Source organism: Ceratotherium simum, chromosome 17, assembly GCF_057802395.1.
Source record: "Ceratotherium simum simum isolate JZ-2026a chromosome 17, ASM5780239v1, whole genome shotgun sequence".
Classification (NCBI taxonomy): domain Eukaryota; kingdom Metazoa; phylum Chordata; class Mammalia; order Perissodactyla; family Rhinocerotidae; genus Ceratotherium; species Ceratotherium simum.
This window is the reverse complement of record NC_141916.1, coordinates 49168591-49183687: the sequence shown is the minus strand read 5'-3', so window position 1 is coordinate 49183687 and position 15097 is coordinate 49168591.

Here is a 15097-nt window from a genome sequence, read left to right as displayed (position 1 = left end):
ATCTGCCAGCAGCAGAGACCAATACTAAGTCCCAGATATGGTACCATTCTCCAAGGGATTCTCCAACAGTTACCTGTTGGCAGGTTGATTACATTGAACTGCTTTCATCATGGAAGGGGCAACTTGTTCTTACTGCAACAGACACTTATTCTGGATATGGATTTTCTCTCCCTGCACACAATGCTCTGCCAAAACTATGATCCATGCACTTGCAGAATGCCCTTTCCACCATCAAATTATTCCACACAGAGCTACTTCCAATCAAGAAACTAACTTCACAGCAAGAGAAGTGTTGCAATGGCCACATGCTCATGGAATTCACTGGTCTTATCATGTTCCCCACCTTCCTGAAGTAACTGGTTTGACAGAATGGTGGAATGGTCTTTTGAAGACTCACTTACAGTGCCAGGTAGCTGGCAATAACTTGCAGATCTGGAGCAAGGTTCTCTGGAAGGCTACATCTGCTTGGAATCAGCGTCCAGTATATGGTGCTCTTTCTCCAATACCCAGAATTCACGAGACCGGGAACCAAGGGGTGGAAATAGATGTGGTACCATTTACTATCATCCCTAGTAACCCAAGGGTTGGCTTGTTTTTGCTGCCTGTTCCCATGACCTTATGCTCTGCTGGCCTGGAGGTCATAGTTTAAAAGGGACGAACGCTTCTACCAGGAGATACAACCATGATTCCATTGAATTGTAAGTTAAAACAGCTGCCCAACCACTTTGGACTCCTCACACCTCTGAATCAACAGGCAAAGAAGGGAGATACTGTGCTGGCTAGGGTAAGTGATCCTGACTACCAAGGGGAAATTGGACTACTACCCCATGATGGAGGAAAGAAAGTGTATGTCTGGAATACAGAGGTCTTCCAGGTAGTCTCCTAGTATTACCATGTCCTGCGATTCATGTCAATGGAAAACTACAACAATACAATCGAGGTAGGACTGCTAATGCCCCAGATGCTCCAGGAACAAAGGTTTGAGTCAGGATCAGCTGAGGTGCTTGTTGAATTCAAAGGGAATACTGAATGGGTAGTAGAAGAAGGTAATTATAAATACCAGCTTTGACCATGTGACCAGTTACAAAAATGAGGACTGTAAGTGTCATGAGTATCTCCTCTTTACTTGTTATAAGTATGTTTGTTGTTTGCATATATATACATATATATATATATATATGAAACATGTATCTTTGTTTTCTCTCCTCTCTTATTCCCTTATCATGCAAAATAAGATAAATTGACTTGATATCATATTGTTCATTTTATATCATAGTAGTTAGGTCAGGGAATATCAAGAAGAGTAAACATCACCCAAGGATCTTGCCTCCTCTTCTAGGAAAGGGCTTAGTATGTTTTTGGTTGTACACAGGATGGTTATATCATGGCAGGCAGAATTATTACTCGTTATTGTCTTTTGTTTGGAGATGAAGTATGATTTAAGGAGAAGTGTATGGGTGCCCACTTGGCAAGGGATGGACTTGTGATGGTTAATTTTATGTGTCGACTTGACTGGGCCACAGGGTGCTCAGATACTGGGATAAATATTATACAGGGTGTATCTGTGATGAAGTTTCTGGATAAGATTATCATTTGAATCAGTAGACTGAATAAAGCAGATTGCTGTCCCCAGTGTGTGTGGGCCTCATCCAATCCACTGAAGGCTTGAGTAGAACAAAAGGCTGAGCAATGAGAATTCACTCTCTCTCTGTGTAACTGTCTTTAAGATCGACATTGGTCCTCTCCTGACCTCAGACTCAGACTCTGACTAAAACTTATACCATAGAGTCTCCTGGTTCTCAGGCCTTTTGACTCAGACTCAGCTCATACCATCAGCTATCCTGGATCTCTATTTTGCATGTCTTGTGACTTCTCTGACTCTCTAATCACATGAGCCAATTCCTTATGATAAATCTCTTTCTATATCTAGATCTATATCTATATCCACATCTATGTCTATATCTATGTATATCCTATTGACTCTTGTTCTCTGGAGAATTCTAACTAATACAGGTACCTTTTCTGAAATTTGACCGGTACTTTTCAGAAACAGATTATATGAAGGAGTCATGGTTAGAAATCATATGTTTGGATAATTCATGAATATGGAAGGTGTCTATGGTGAAGAATTCAAAGAGTTTTTTTAATTTTAAAAAAGTCTTTATTTTCTATTGTTTCTTTAACAAATTACCGCAAATGTAGTGGCTTAAACAACACAAATGATTATCATATACTTCTGGAGGTCATAAGTGTGAAATGGGTCTCACAGGACTAAAATCAATGTGTCGACAGACACATTCCTTCTGGAGGCTTTAGGGGAGAATCCATTCCTTGCCTTTTCCACCTCCTGGAGTTTGCTCACATTCCTAAAATCAAAGACTCCTTCTTCTTGAAAACCAGCAACCACAATACCCCAATCTCTGTTTTCATCATGACATCTCCTTCTCTGATTCTATTTCTCCTGTCTCTCTTCCACTTAAATGGCCCTTGTGATTCCAATAGGCCCACCCGGATAATCCAGGATAATCTCCACATTTGAAGGTCAGATGATTAGCAACCTTAATTCCATCTGCAACACTTAATTCTTCCTTACCTTGCAACATAACCTGATTCACAGGTTTTGGGGATTAGGATACGGACATCATTGAGGGGCCATTATTTTACCTACCCAAGGAGGGAAGGTCACTAAATGTAATAAGGATAACATCACTGATAGGGAGTCTACCTACACGAGATGAATGTTGGGGTCATAGGAGGGGGAAGCCGTGTGAAGTATTTCATCCCATTGTTACTATAAAGGATGAGAACAAGTATGCTAATTTTCAAGATTATCTTTGGGCTTGGCCAGAGCTGTCCCGTTCATTTAAATCTAACCATACAAGAAGCTGCTCTATCTTTCGAATTTTCAGTTGTACAAGCCATAAATCTGTTTGAATTGCTTTTCTCTGAACTAAAACTGAAATATCCCTGACTAATATGAGAAAATTCACAGCCTATAGATCCACTTGAACACCATATTACGTTATGAGATAGACTTATGAATCTTTTGTCCAGTTTAGTTCCTGATGAAGAATCACTTTTACCTCAACATAGAGCTAATGTTGTGTAATGAAACACGCAAAGATTTTGGTGATAAGACAGCCCTGACATATATCCTAGCCTAAATGGAAGATAAGACTGAATCCCAGTTCTGGCTCGGGTGCTTATAAACTGGTAGTCCTTGGGCCCATTTTATTTACTGAGATGACTACACAAAGCATTAATAGACGATGGAGACATTTCTGACATTAGCTACTGAATTTCAAGATATATTTGAATGTGGCTCAGATATTAAAAATGGTATATATTAGATACAAAAATGAATAAAAATATGTGATGTTGGGACATTAAAAGAAAATACATAGAAGATGTGAGAAAGAAAACCAGGCAAGATGACCATGGACTAAATTCGAGCTTAGAGTGGATGTTTAACTGATGATGGAACATATCTTTGGAGTATATTACTTATTCAATGACAAGAAAATGGATCGAACTCATTTAAAAAACAGGTATTTTCAACAAAAATGAAACATATTAACATCTTATATCTTACTATAACAAGGGTCCTCAAAAGGTAAATTTAGAGAAGTAATGCTAGCAAGGGAAAAAACACGAACAAAAAAATGCACATAAAGTGGTTGCCTGCCCAGTATTTTTTAAAGAGAAGAAGACATTGACCAGTCAGACTCCAGGGAAAAGATGAGCAACTTTTGGAGGAAATAACAGAATGGAGTTATTGATAAGCAAAATATTATGATAACTTTATACCTGAGATAAATGTGGGGACCTGTAGGAAACTTCCACAAAAACACAGAATTTGCAGAATTCCAGAAAAGAAGGCAGTGGCAGTCATCTCTTAATATGAATAAACATGAGCTCTCATATATATTTAAGATTGTACTATACACGGAGAATTCCAGATAAGGTTAGAAAATTGGGACTCAGATATACACAAGAACATAAATGTTGCTTGGAGTTGCTTTTATAATATGTGGGATACTATGGTAGATTGCATCAGGTGGTCCCAATTCTTTAGTCTGTAACTTTGCTATATCCTCTCACCATTAGAGAGATGATCTTTTTTATTCCTTACCTTGGTGCTCAGCCACATGACTTATTTTGGCCAATTAGATGTTAGCAGATATTTTGCAAGCATAGTCTTGCATTGATGGACTTCTGTCACTGAGGCTTGCATACTGGGCTTTGTTCACCCTTGCGCTTCTTCTGTCACCATGAGAAGCATATGTTCAGACTAGTGAAGTGGTCCAAGGAGGAGGATGAAAGATATGAGGAACCAAGTTGCTCCATCAGGTCTAGCTTTGATCAACTAACCTCCAGTTCATCCCCAGACACGTAGTTAAGCCCATCAGAAAATAGCAGAGATGTCTAGGCAAATTTATCCAGAATCACTGTTCTTCAGAGACATATAAGAAACAAATGTTATTGATGTCTATCACTGAGATTTGTGGCTGCTATGCAGTAAAAGATAACTGGTACAAAAATTGGTATTAAAAGTGGGGTATTATGGCAACAAATATATTATGGCAACCAAAATGTGGCACTGATTTTGAGGAAAATGATAGAGGTGGTTTTAAAAATGTTAGCCCATGTTCAGTCTTTGTGAAATATTTGTAATTCTGTCTTTCGAGATTACTGGGAAGACAGAAAATGAATGAAATGAGCTTTTGTATCCAAGTTAAAAGATCACAAAACAAAATGTTGAAAGCATCAAATGATTGTTTTTAGGTGCAGATTATATGACACTAAAAGAAAGGAACTGTCAGATTTATAAACAGAATTTAGAGAAGACTAACAACCCAAGAATTCTAAGATTTGCTAAATCTTAAGTATTGTCCCACAGCAAACTGATATGCTTAAAGAGGCATGATTAATCTACAGAGAGAGAAGTAAGTTTTGAAAAGAAGTGTAGGCATGGCTTTTTTTTTTTTTTTTTTTTTTTGTGAGGAGATCAGCCCTGAGCTAACACCTGCCAATCTTCCTCTTTTTTTGCAGAGGAAGACTGGCGCTGGGCTAACATCCGTGCCCATCTTCCTCCACTTTATATGGGACGCCGCCACAGCGTGGCTTGTCAAGCAGTGCGTCGGTGCACGCTCAGGATCCAAACCGGCGAACCCCGGACCACCGCAGCGGAGTGCACGCACTTAACCGCTTGCGCCACCGGGATGGCCCCTGTAGGCATGGCTTTTTATTCATGGAATAGGTTGGAATCAAATACCTAGAAAACACAAATGGTTTTGAGAGAGCTCTATTGTAAAATTGCTGCCAGCCTGAACTGAGACTCAAACAACACGTTGTACACCTCAAATTTACACAATATTATGTGTCAATTATATCTTAACTTTTAAGAAAATGATCATATATCATGATCAACTGGGATTTATCCCTGGGATGCAAAGATGGTTCAACATATGGAAATCAGTAAATGTGACACACCACACTAATAGAGTGAAAGATAAAAATCATATTATCATCTCAATAGATGCAAAAAAAGCATTTGACAAAAAACAACATCTTTTCATGTTAAAAACTCTCAACAAATTAAGTACAAAAGGAACATACCTCAGAATAATAAACGCTATATATGACAAGCCCACAGCTAACATCATACTCAATGGTGAATGGTTGAAAGATTTTCCTCTGAGATCAGGAACAAGACAAGGGTGTTTACTCTCTCCACTCCTATTCAAAATAATACTGGAAGTCCCTGCCAGAGCACTTAAGCAAGAGAAAGAAATAAAAGGTATCCAAACAAGAAAAGAAGAAGCATAATTGTCTCTGTTTGCAAAGGACATAATATATAAAAAATCATAAAGAATCAACCAACAAAATGATACAACTAATAATCAAATTCAGTAAAAATTCAGGAAACAAAATAAATATACAAAAGTCATCGTGTTTCTGTACATTAACAATAAACTGTCAGAAAAAGAAATTAAGAAAAATCTCATTTACAATAGCATCAAAAAGAATAAAATACTTAGGTATAAATTTAACCAAGGAGGTGAAAAGTCTGTACTGAAAACTGTAAGACATTAATGAAAGATATTGAAGAAGACACAAATAAATGGAAGGATATTCCATGTTCATGGCTTGGAAGAATCAATAATGTTAAAATATCCATACTATTTAAAGCAATCCACAGATGCAATGCAATCCCTATCAAAGTTCCAACTGCATTTTTCACAGTAACAGAAAAACAATCTTAAAATTTTTATGGCACTATAAGACTCTGAAATGCCAAAACAATCTTGAGAAAGAAGAATAAAGCTGGAGACATCACTCTTCCTGATTTCAAACTGTGTTATAAAGTTGTAGTAATCAAAACAGTATGGTATTGGCATAGAAATAGATACATAGATCAATGGAACAGAGTAGTCAGCATAGGAACAAACCCATGCATATATGGTGAATTAATTTTGGACAATGGCACCAAGAATATACAATGAAGAAAGGATAGTCTCTTCAGTAAATGGTGTTGGGAAAACAGGATATTCACATGCAAAAGAATGAAATTGGACTCCTATCCAACATCATACACAAAAATCAACTAAAAGTGGATTAAAGATTACACATGAACCAGAAGCCATAAAACTCCTAGAAAAAAAATATAGGGGTAAGCTCCTTGACTTTGCTCTTGACAATGTTTTTTGGATTTGACACAAACAAAGACAAAAAAAAAGCAAAAATAAATAAGTGGGACTACCTCAAATTAAAAAACTTCCGTACACACAAGCAAAGGAAACCACCAACAAAATGAAAAGGCAACCTATGAAATGGGAGAAAATCACAGATTTGATAAAGGATTAATCAAGGTGTTCATACAAATCAATAGCAAAAAAACAAATAATCCAATTTAAAGATGGGCAAAGGACCTGAAAGACATTTTCCCAAGGAAGACATACAAATGGCCAACAGGTACATGAAGAGGTGCTCAACATCACTAATCACCAGGGAAATGCAAATCAAAACCACAGTGAGATATCATCTCACACCTGTTAGAATGGCTATTATCAAAATGGTAAGAGGTAAGTACTGGCAAGGATGTGAGGAAAGGGAACTCTTGTACACTTGGTGGGAATGTAAACTGCTAAATCCACTATAGAAAACAGTATGGAGGTTCCTCAGGAAATTAAAAATAAACTACCATATGATCCAGCAATCTCATGTTTGGGTATATATGCAAAGGAAACAAAATCACCATCTGGAAGAGATATCCCCATATACTCCCATGTGTATCATAACATTTTTCACAATAGTTATGGTGTGGAAACAACCTGTCTGTTCATGGATGAATGGATAAAGAAAATGTGGTATATATGTATATACATATATATATATATATATATGTAGTGAAATACTATTCAGTCTTAAAAAAGAAGGAGATCCTGCCATTTGTGACAACATGGATGGACCTTTAGGGCATTATGCTAAGTGAAATAACCCAGACAGCGAAGAGAATCAATGCATAGTGTCTCTTATATGTGAAATCTGAAGAAAAAAAAGGACAAACTCCTAGAAACAGAATAGAAAAGTGGTTGCCAGGGCGTGGAGGTAAGGGAAAAGGGGAGAGGTTGCTAAAAGGGCACAAACTTTCAGTTATAAGAAGAATAAGTTCTGAGGATCTAATGTATAGCATGGTAACTACAGTTGATAATACTATATTGCATAATTGATTTCGCTAAGAGTAAATCTTAAGCTTTTTCATAAAAAAAGGTAAACGGGTGAGGTGATGGATGTGTTAATTAACTTGATTGTGGGAATTCTTGCATAAAGGATACATATATCAAAGATTATGTAATATAATTCAAATATATTGCAATTTTATTTGTCCTTCTACCTCTATAAAGCTGGAAAAAATTTTTAAATAAATAAATTTTTATAAAACAAAACAAAGTGGAGGCTCATCAAAATATTTTTCACACATTATTTCAGAATTTCTATGAACCGGAAATGCTGTATGTCTTCTATTATTCTCTTCTTTCAATTGGACTGTTTGTTATGGTTGTCCTCTCCTGTTTCGATCCTGTGTACCATATCTTTGCCAGGTAGATAGCTTGTCTTTTGAATTCCTTGATTACCAGATAAAGAGGAGACATAAGCAACCTGACTGTAGATCATAAGATTCTGGAATTCAAGCCTAATTCTGTGATTAAGACTTTTGAGAGATGCTCAGATAGGAATGAGCATATTTTATATATGGGAGGAACCTGAATAATTTAGCTAAGAGGTTAAACTGGGATAGATTGCTTTATTTTTCTGAAATTCCTTAATTCTCACTGTAGCTACAGCCTTCAGAAAATAATTTTGTAGTATCCTCCACCATGGACAGGATGACTGCCTTGCCCCTTGGCTCAGAGATCAATCATGTAAATTTGCTTTGATGAATTGGGAATTAGTAGACGTGACACAAAGGATTGGAAATGACTTCCACATTAGGGTTGGCCCAGTATAGCTCTTCTTCAAATACCATGAGAACATGCCCAGGCTAGTACCCTGGTCCTACAAGGAGAATAAGATGCTTCTGGAGTCAAGTTTTCCCAGCGAGATCCGACCTAAACTGACAATCAGCCTAACTGTAACTGGCTCCCAGATATGTTCCAAGCTCATTTAAAAATCATTCAAATATTTGTTCCTTTTTATACAATCTACTCTTTTTCTTTGACCATTTATGAGATTTTCCCTTGTCCTTTGGTTCCCTGTAGTGTTTGTAAGTTAAATTTTTTTGTTATCTTATCTCATTAATTTATGATCTTAAATCAATGAACTAAAACATTTTACCACTTCTGGAAAAAAATCTCAGCAATATTGTTTCAACTGCATTTTCTCTCCTCTATCTTCCAGAACTTCAGAAGTATGTTAGACTTTCTGACTGTAACGTTTGTGTCTCTTACCCTCTAGCTTGTATTTTCCACGTCTTTATCTCTTTATGCTTCATTCTGGGTAGTTATCTTTCAATTCACTAATTCTCTCTTCCACTGTATATAATTGGTTGTCAATTATGTCTATTGGATTCTTAATCTTGATTATTCGTTTTTTCAGTCTTACTGTTTCAGTGATAAGGACAATCTCTTGCTCTTCTTTTGTAAGTCATCTTCTATGGGGAAACTGAATAAAATGCTCATAATACCAAGCTCTTAAAGTTTTTGTTTATTTTTAGTAGTGTTAACAAGAAAATGGTAACAATTCCCTTCTTTTCCAAAACTTTGGTCACAGAATAGATAAACTCATGGTCTAGTCATTCTCCACCAAGTTGAAAGCAACTGGTAATGGATTTGTTTGCATGGCAGTTTGTCTATTGCTAGATCATCACCGCAGGCTTTCATTATGGGGAAAGACAAGGAGCAGAACTTGATCTCTAAATGCCATTCCAATAAGCAAAAATTAATACATCACAGGGACACAATCCTATTCCATTACTGAATTTTTCAGTAGTCCTTTTATTCTACTTCCATTGTTAGAAAGAGGGCTCTGTGATTTTAAGACCACCTATAAATAATTCGCTCAAGTAATGCACTTAAACTAAAGAACACTCAATTTCTAAATGTATTCAGTTTGACTTGGACTTTGCTATTTACTAAGATAAGTTACCCACAATGATCTTTAGGAAATTACTTAGACATTGCCCAACTTATGTATGTAATAATTTCAAATATAAATCATTAAATGTGATACATAATAATGACGATGATGATGGCAGCTAAATGGAAGAACTCTAACTGATATATGTGTCTTCATCCAGTTTTCTAAGAGACAGAGTTCACTGTGATGGGAGAACACTACCCATCTTCTCCATGGTCTTGTGATATGTACATCATTCTCAGCATCCAGGTAAACTTAAAGAATACCTCCTCTGCTACTTCATCAAGAGTAACTTAAAACCAACATATTTCTGATGATGTACTTGCCAGTTTTTTCCTTCACTGCAATCTAAAGATGATGACAAAAGTGACCTCAAACAAACAGTTCTTTGCTTTTATTGCAATTTCATATAGACATGTATATATCCTCTACATAATAATACAGAATATAATCTCTCTTTCATATTTTAATAGCATTATTAGCAAGCAAAATTCTCCCACCTACTTATTTGCATTCCCACCTACTATGAATAAATCTGAGTTATTTTATTATAACAAAGTAGTGATACATATATACAAACATATTCAAACATTACATTCAATATGCATTATGCTTTACAAATTAGTTTTCTATGTCTACATCTTTTTTCTCTAACAAAGAACTTAAAAAATTTGCAGATCTAATTTGTTCATTTTCATTAATGTACAGAATCCTATTGCATCAGCATGCCATAATTCATTTATCCTTTTTATCACTGATACATATTTGCATGACTTCTCAATTTCAGCTATTAAGAAAAATAATAGGGGCCAGCCCAGTGGCATAGTGGTTAAGTTCACATGCTCTGCTTCTGCGGCCTAGAGTTCGCTGCTTTGGATCCTGGGCACAGACCTACACACTACTCATTAAGCCACGCTGTGGCAGCATCCCATATACAAAATAGAGGAAGATGGGCACAGATGTTAGCTCAGGGCTAATCTTCCTCAAAAAAGAGAGGAAGGTTGACAATAGATGTTAGTTTTGGGCCAATCATCCTCACAAAAAAATAAAAATAAAAATAATAATATACACATTTTTGCCTATGTACCCTGGTTCACAAGTACCAAAGATTTTTAGTGTATGAAAATGAGTGCAATTAATGTGTCTCAGGGTATACATCTTCACTTTAATTACACAATGCCCTATTGTAGCACAAAGTTGTTTTACCAATTTATAATCCAATGAACAATGTACGAAAATTTCCATTGCCTCAGATTCTTTCCAAAATTAGTAACACCAGACTGATATTTACTCTTTTATATTTATATAAAGTATTATTACACTTAAATCAGACTTAACATTTTATAACCCTTTTCCTATTCTAGTTTTGAAATTATATTTAGTCTGGAAAAATTTCATTACTCTTTTCTCTTTCTATGACTGTGATTTCATATACATTTATTCATATTGCACTGTATATTACTTATACATTTATTAATATTTTATTATGTATTTTTAAAATCTTCATCTCATATACTCATTTTTTACAAGCAAGTGTTATTCTAGCAGAGATATTTCCTTTAATCAGACACTATTGCAGATCACTTAGAGAAAATATTATCAGGTAACAACAGTTGTAAGGGAAATTTCAGTGCTGTTTAACAACACCTAAAAGGGCCCGATGGAAGAAATGTTGAAATTGAAAATGAATTTACAAGGTTTTCTATTAAGCTATTTTCCCACAGAATATAGGAAGTCCTTTTAAATTCTGCCTATGAAGCTGAAAGTTTTGCTTTTCTCAGAGAGAATTTAAGATGCTACAGTAGTCTCAGGTGATCTATCTTAGCTTACTGTTTCCCAAAATTATAGTAAATGAGCAGCCTGAGGGAAAGATAGTTAAAATCACCGTGACCAACATCATAACCTAATACCTCTCTACCTTATGGAAGATCCAACTTATTACTAGAATGGAAATAAAGTAAATGACGAAGAGGAGGAGGAAGGTTGTCATCATTTTCATGGCCCTGTTATGGGCCTCTGTGCTGGAGGCCCTCACACCCATCAGGTTGAGCTGCAAATTCTTGGTGTCTCAGCAAAGACAGATATAAAAGGAGCAGAGAGGTCAGGGACAGAGGAAAGGGGATGACACAGGTCAAGCTAGGAAGAAGAAGGCTTTTGAGAGGGAAAATTTTATCTACATCTAAATGCCAAGTCACATGTCTTTCATGTACTCTATGGGTATTCATCCACGACTCACTAAGAGCATCCTGCATTAAAAGGTTAACAGACAAGAAGAAGAAAGACTCAGGAAAAGCACAAGAACCACTCCGTTCACTCTCCACTTCAACCAGATGAAAAAGAAGTAGGAGAAACTGGCTATCTTAAGGAAGCAGAAAATGCTTAGGTAAGTGACAAACCAGGTAAAGTGATCAGTTAGTGCCCAAAGAATAGTAACCACTTTTGTTAGTTTACTGGTGGCATGCAGATGTGGAGATAGCCCCATTATAAATGAACCAAATAGTGTTATCCACAGTTGAATGATTCTGGCCATAGCCAAGCTGGTGAGGATGAAATCAGCTGAAGAGACCTTCCCATTCTTGATCCATTCAATGCAGTTTAGTAGCCCAATGAACCGATTTCCAAGCATTCTTAAGATGAGTTTGCTTGTTGCTACGACCAGAAAGGAGACTTTCGTTTGAAATGACATTTCTATGATAATATTTCTACAGTTGTGCCTCGCTGACAGCTTTATAGTTAGACAGTTGCTTATTGACATCCATTTATAATGCTTTTATAAATGTTTTCATCATGATTCCAGAACTTACCGCCAAAATTCTGCCATGTAATATAGTTTCAGAGATCTTCATTGAAGAATAGTTCATTCTATTCGTATTGTAATTTCAGTGATAAACCAAACAGTTCTGATAAGAGATACAAAGCTTCATGAATACTTTTCTTAGTAGTTCAAGTCACCTACTATGTAATTTCCAGAGTAAATGCTAATGATGTCCACCTATCCTTGGCAGCAGCTGTGAATTTTCCTTTGTGGTAATGACTAAAAGGATGAAGTCAGGTGTGTAAACATGAGAGTATGAGACATTAATTTCTACTAATTTGTACTTTCATCTACCCTGAGTCATATATTTGAACACAAATATTTTAGATTTTGAATAGAAAATGTTAAAATTAAAATTAATTGTATAATTAATTAATATTAAATTTTAGTAGTTCAGTCATTATTTGTTACTCATCAATAAGATCCTTTTACCTATCAAATATTTTTGTTGATTCAATATGATTTACAGAAAAAATTTAATGCAATTATTTCCAGTTCAAAGAACACATCCAAGTCCTAGAACAAATAACTATAAATAATTAGTACATAACATAGTAGGAGCTAACTCAGATGTTATAAGCAAAATCTGCTGGGAATATACATGAAGAAACTACAAACGCTGCAGTTTAGAATCAATTATGGTTTTAAGAGGATAGGAATATTCAGTTTGAACTTAAATTCTTTAGAATTTATGAAGAAATAGAAAAAAGAACTGATATTCAAGACTGATCTAAGGACATGTACAAAATTGTCAAAGTGTCTTAAACAAGATACAACATACTTCTAGATGGAGGAACTTCTTTTGTTATTGGCTATTTCAACTGAATTATTGCTAAGTGCCCTAAACTCCCGTCTCCTAAATTGCATGTTCTCCTCTTCTTTCTGGGCTATAGAGAGACTATATTTCCCAGTCTTCCTTACAGATGGTTGTACCAATGTGACCAAAATCTGAACAATGTCAAGTGAGTGAAAATTATGTACACCATTTACTACCAGTCCCCAAAACTCTCCCGATGCACACTCATCCATACACCTTTCTCCTCCACAATCTCTGGAAATGAGATGACTCCATAGGCAATCTTGGAAGCCACATGTAAAAGATGGCATACTTTAGATCAGCCTCGCTCGCTGGATAACTGCATGGAGAAGGCTCCTCTGACACATCAGAACTGCTAAAAGAGCAATATTAAGTGTATTTTGTGTTTAGTCACTCTCTGTTTTGGAGCCTATTTCTGACAGCATTTTCTCTACCCAGTCTAAAGCAGAAATTGGAACAGAGACCATGCAGATTTGTTTAGAGGCATTTAAACGGTGAAGAAATAAAACCAGGAAATCCATGCAACCTGTAGATTTTGTGAGGACTTTCATTTTCATTGGTTTTTCCAGTGCTAATATGGTTTATTCATCCATTTATTTAGTCATCAGAATATCGTTTGGACCAACTATTCTGTGGGCTCACTTTTATGTCCTGGGGAGTCGGCAGAAAACAAGATAGACAAGATCCTCACATTACACTGTTTATATTCTACTGGAGCTGACAAATGACTAAAAACAAATGAATAAATCAGATGTGGAAATAATTTATCTTAAGGTTTACATAATGTTGTTAAAATTTCATAGTACTAAGAATTAATATAGAGGAGTAAACTTAGTTGTTAAACAAGTTTATACATTTATTTCTTATAATAGAACTTGCTATCAATAACATATTAACACACTTTCTATTTCATCTTTTTCTACAAGATTATAATAAAATAGATCTTGAAGGTATTCCCTACAATTATTATATAGACATTATAGATACCATTTTCACATATGCAGACAGGTCACTGAATTATGTAAAATAATTTGTTACTATTCTTATTGTGAATATATTTTTAAGATAGGGAAGATTTGAGTGTTCTTATCTGAAGTTTGAAAAGAATCTTTAGGTGGCAAATGGAGGAGGTGATTGGCAATTCAGAGGCCCAAAGATGGTTTAGGGGAAAATCGAATAATTTGACATTAGATCTCAACTTCAAAAAAAGTTCTTCTTAATTCAAAAACTGTAAGAAATGACTTTCCTAACTGCATATGAAAACATAACAGCATTGAAACCAGTTCATGATCATTTCCCTCTTCTCTTCAGCCTCATTGTGCAACTTGATTTTTTTCTATGCTTTTCACTGACATATTAGATCTAATATTCTTCAGTATTATTTTTTGTACACATATATAAAATTTATACTAAATATATTTGTCAATCTTGAATTTTATTGTGTTCATCTTTTCCTTACAACAGTTCTGATCGCTCTCTATGAAACGTGGTGTAAGAATTCAGGGTGGAATAATTTCTATCCCAAACTACATCCTCAAGTTGTGATTTGGAATTGAATATCATTACCATGGAAAATATCGGAGATTCAAACAATAAAATCTAAAAACACTGTGGTACATAAATTTGGTCCTAATTACAATGGAAAATAACAATGATTTCCTGAGATAAGCAGTCAGTTGTTAAAAATGCATGAATATAGCTCATAAATTTTTCCATTGGAAGATGATAACATACAATCTGTGTATGAAATACACATTGCTTCCTAATCCTGAGGAATTTCTTACAGTATTTTGTAAAATTAGCTTGCTTACCTCAAGAAAAATCGG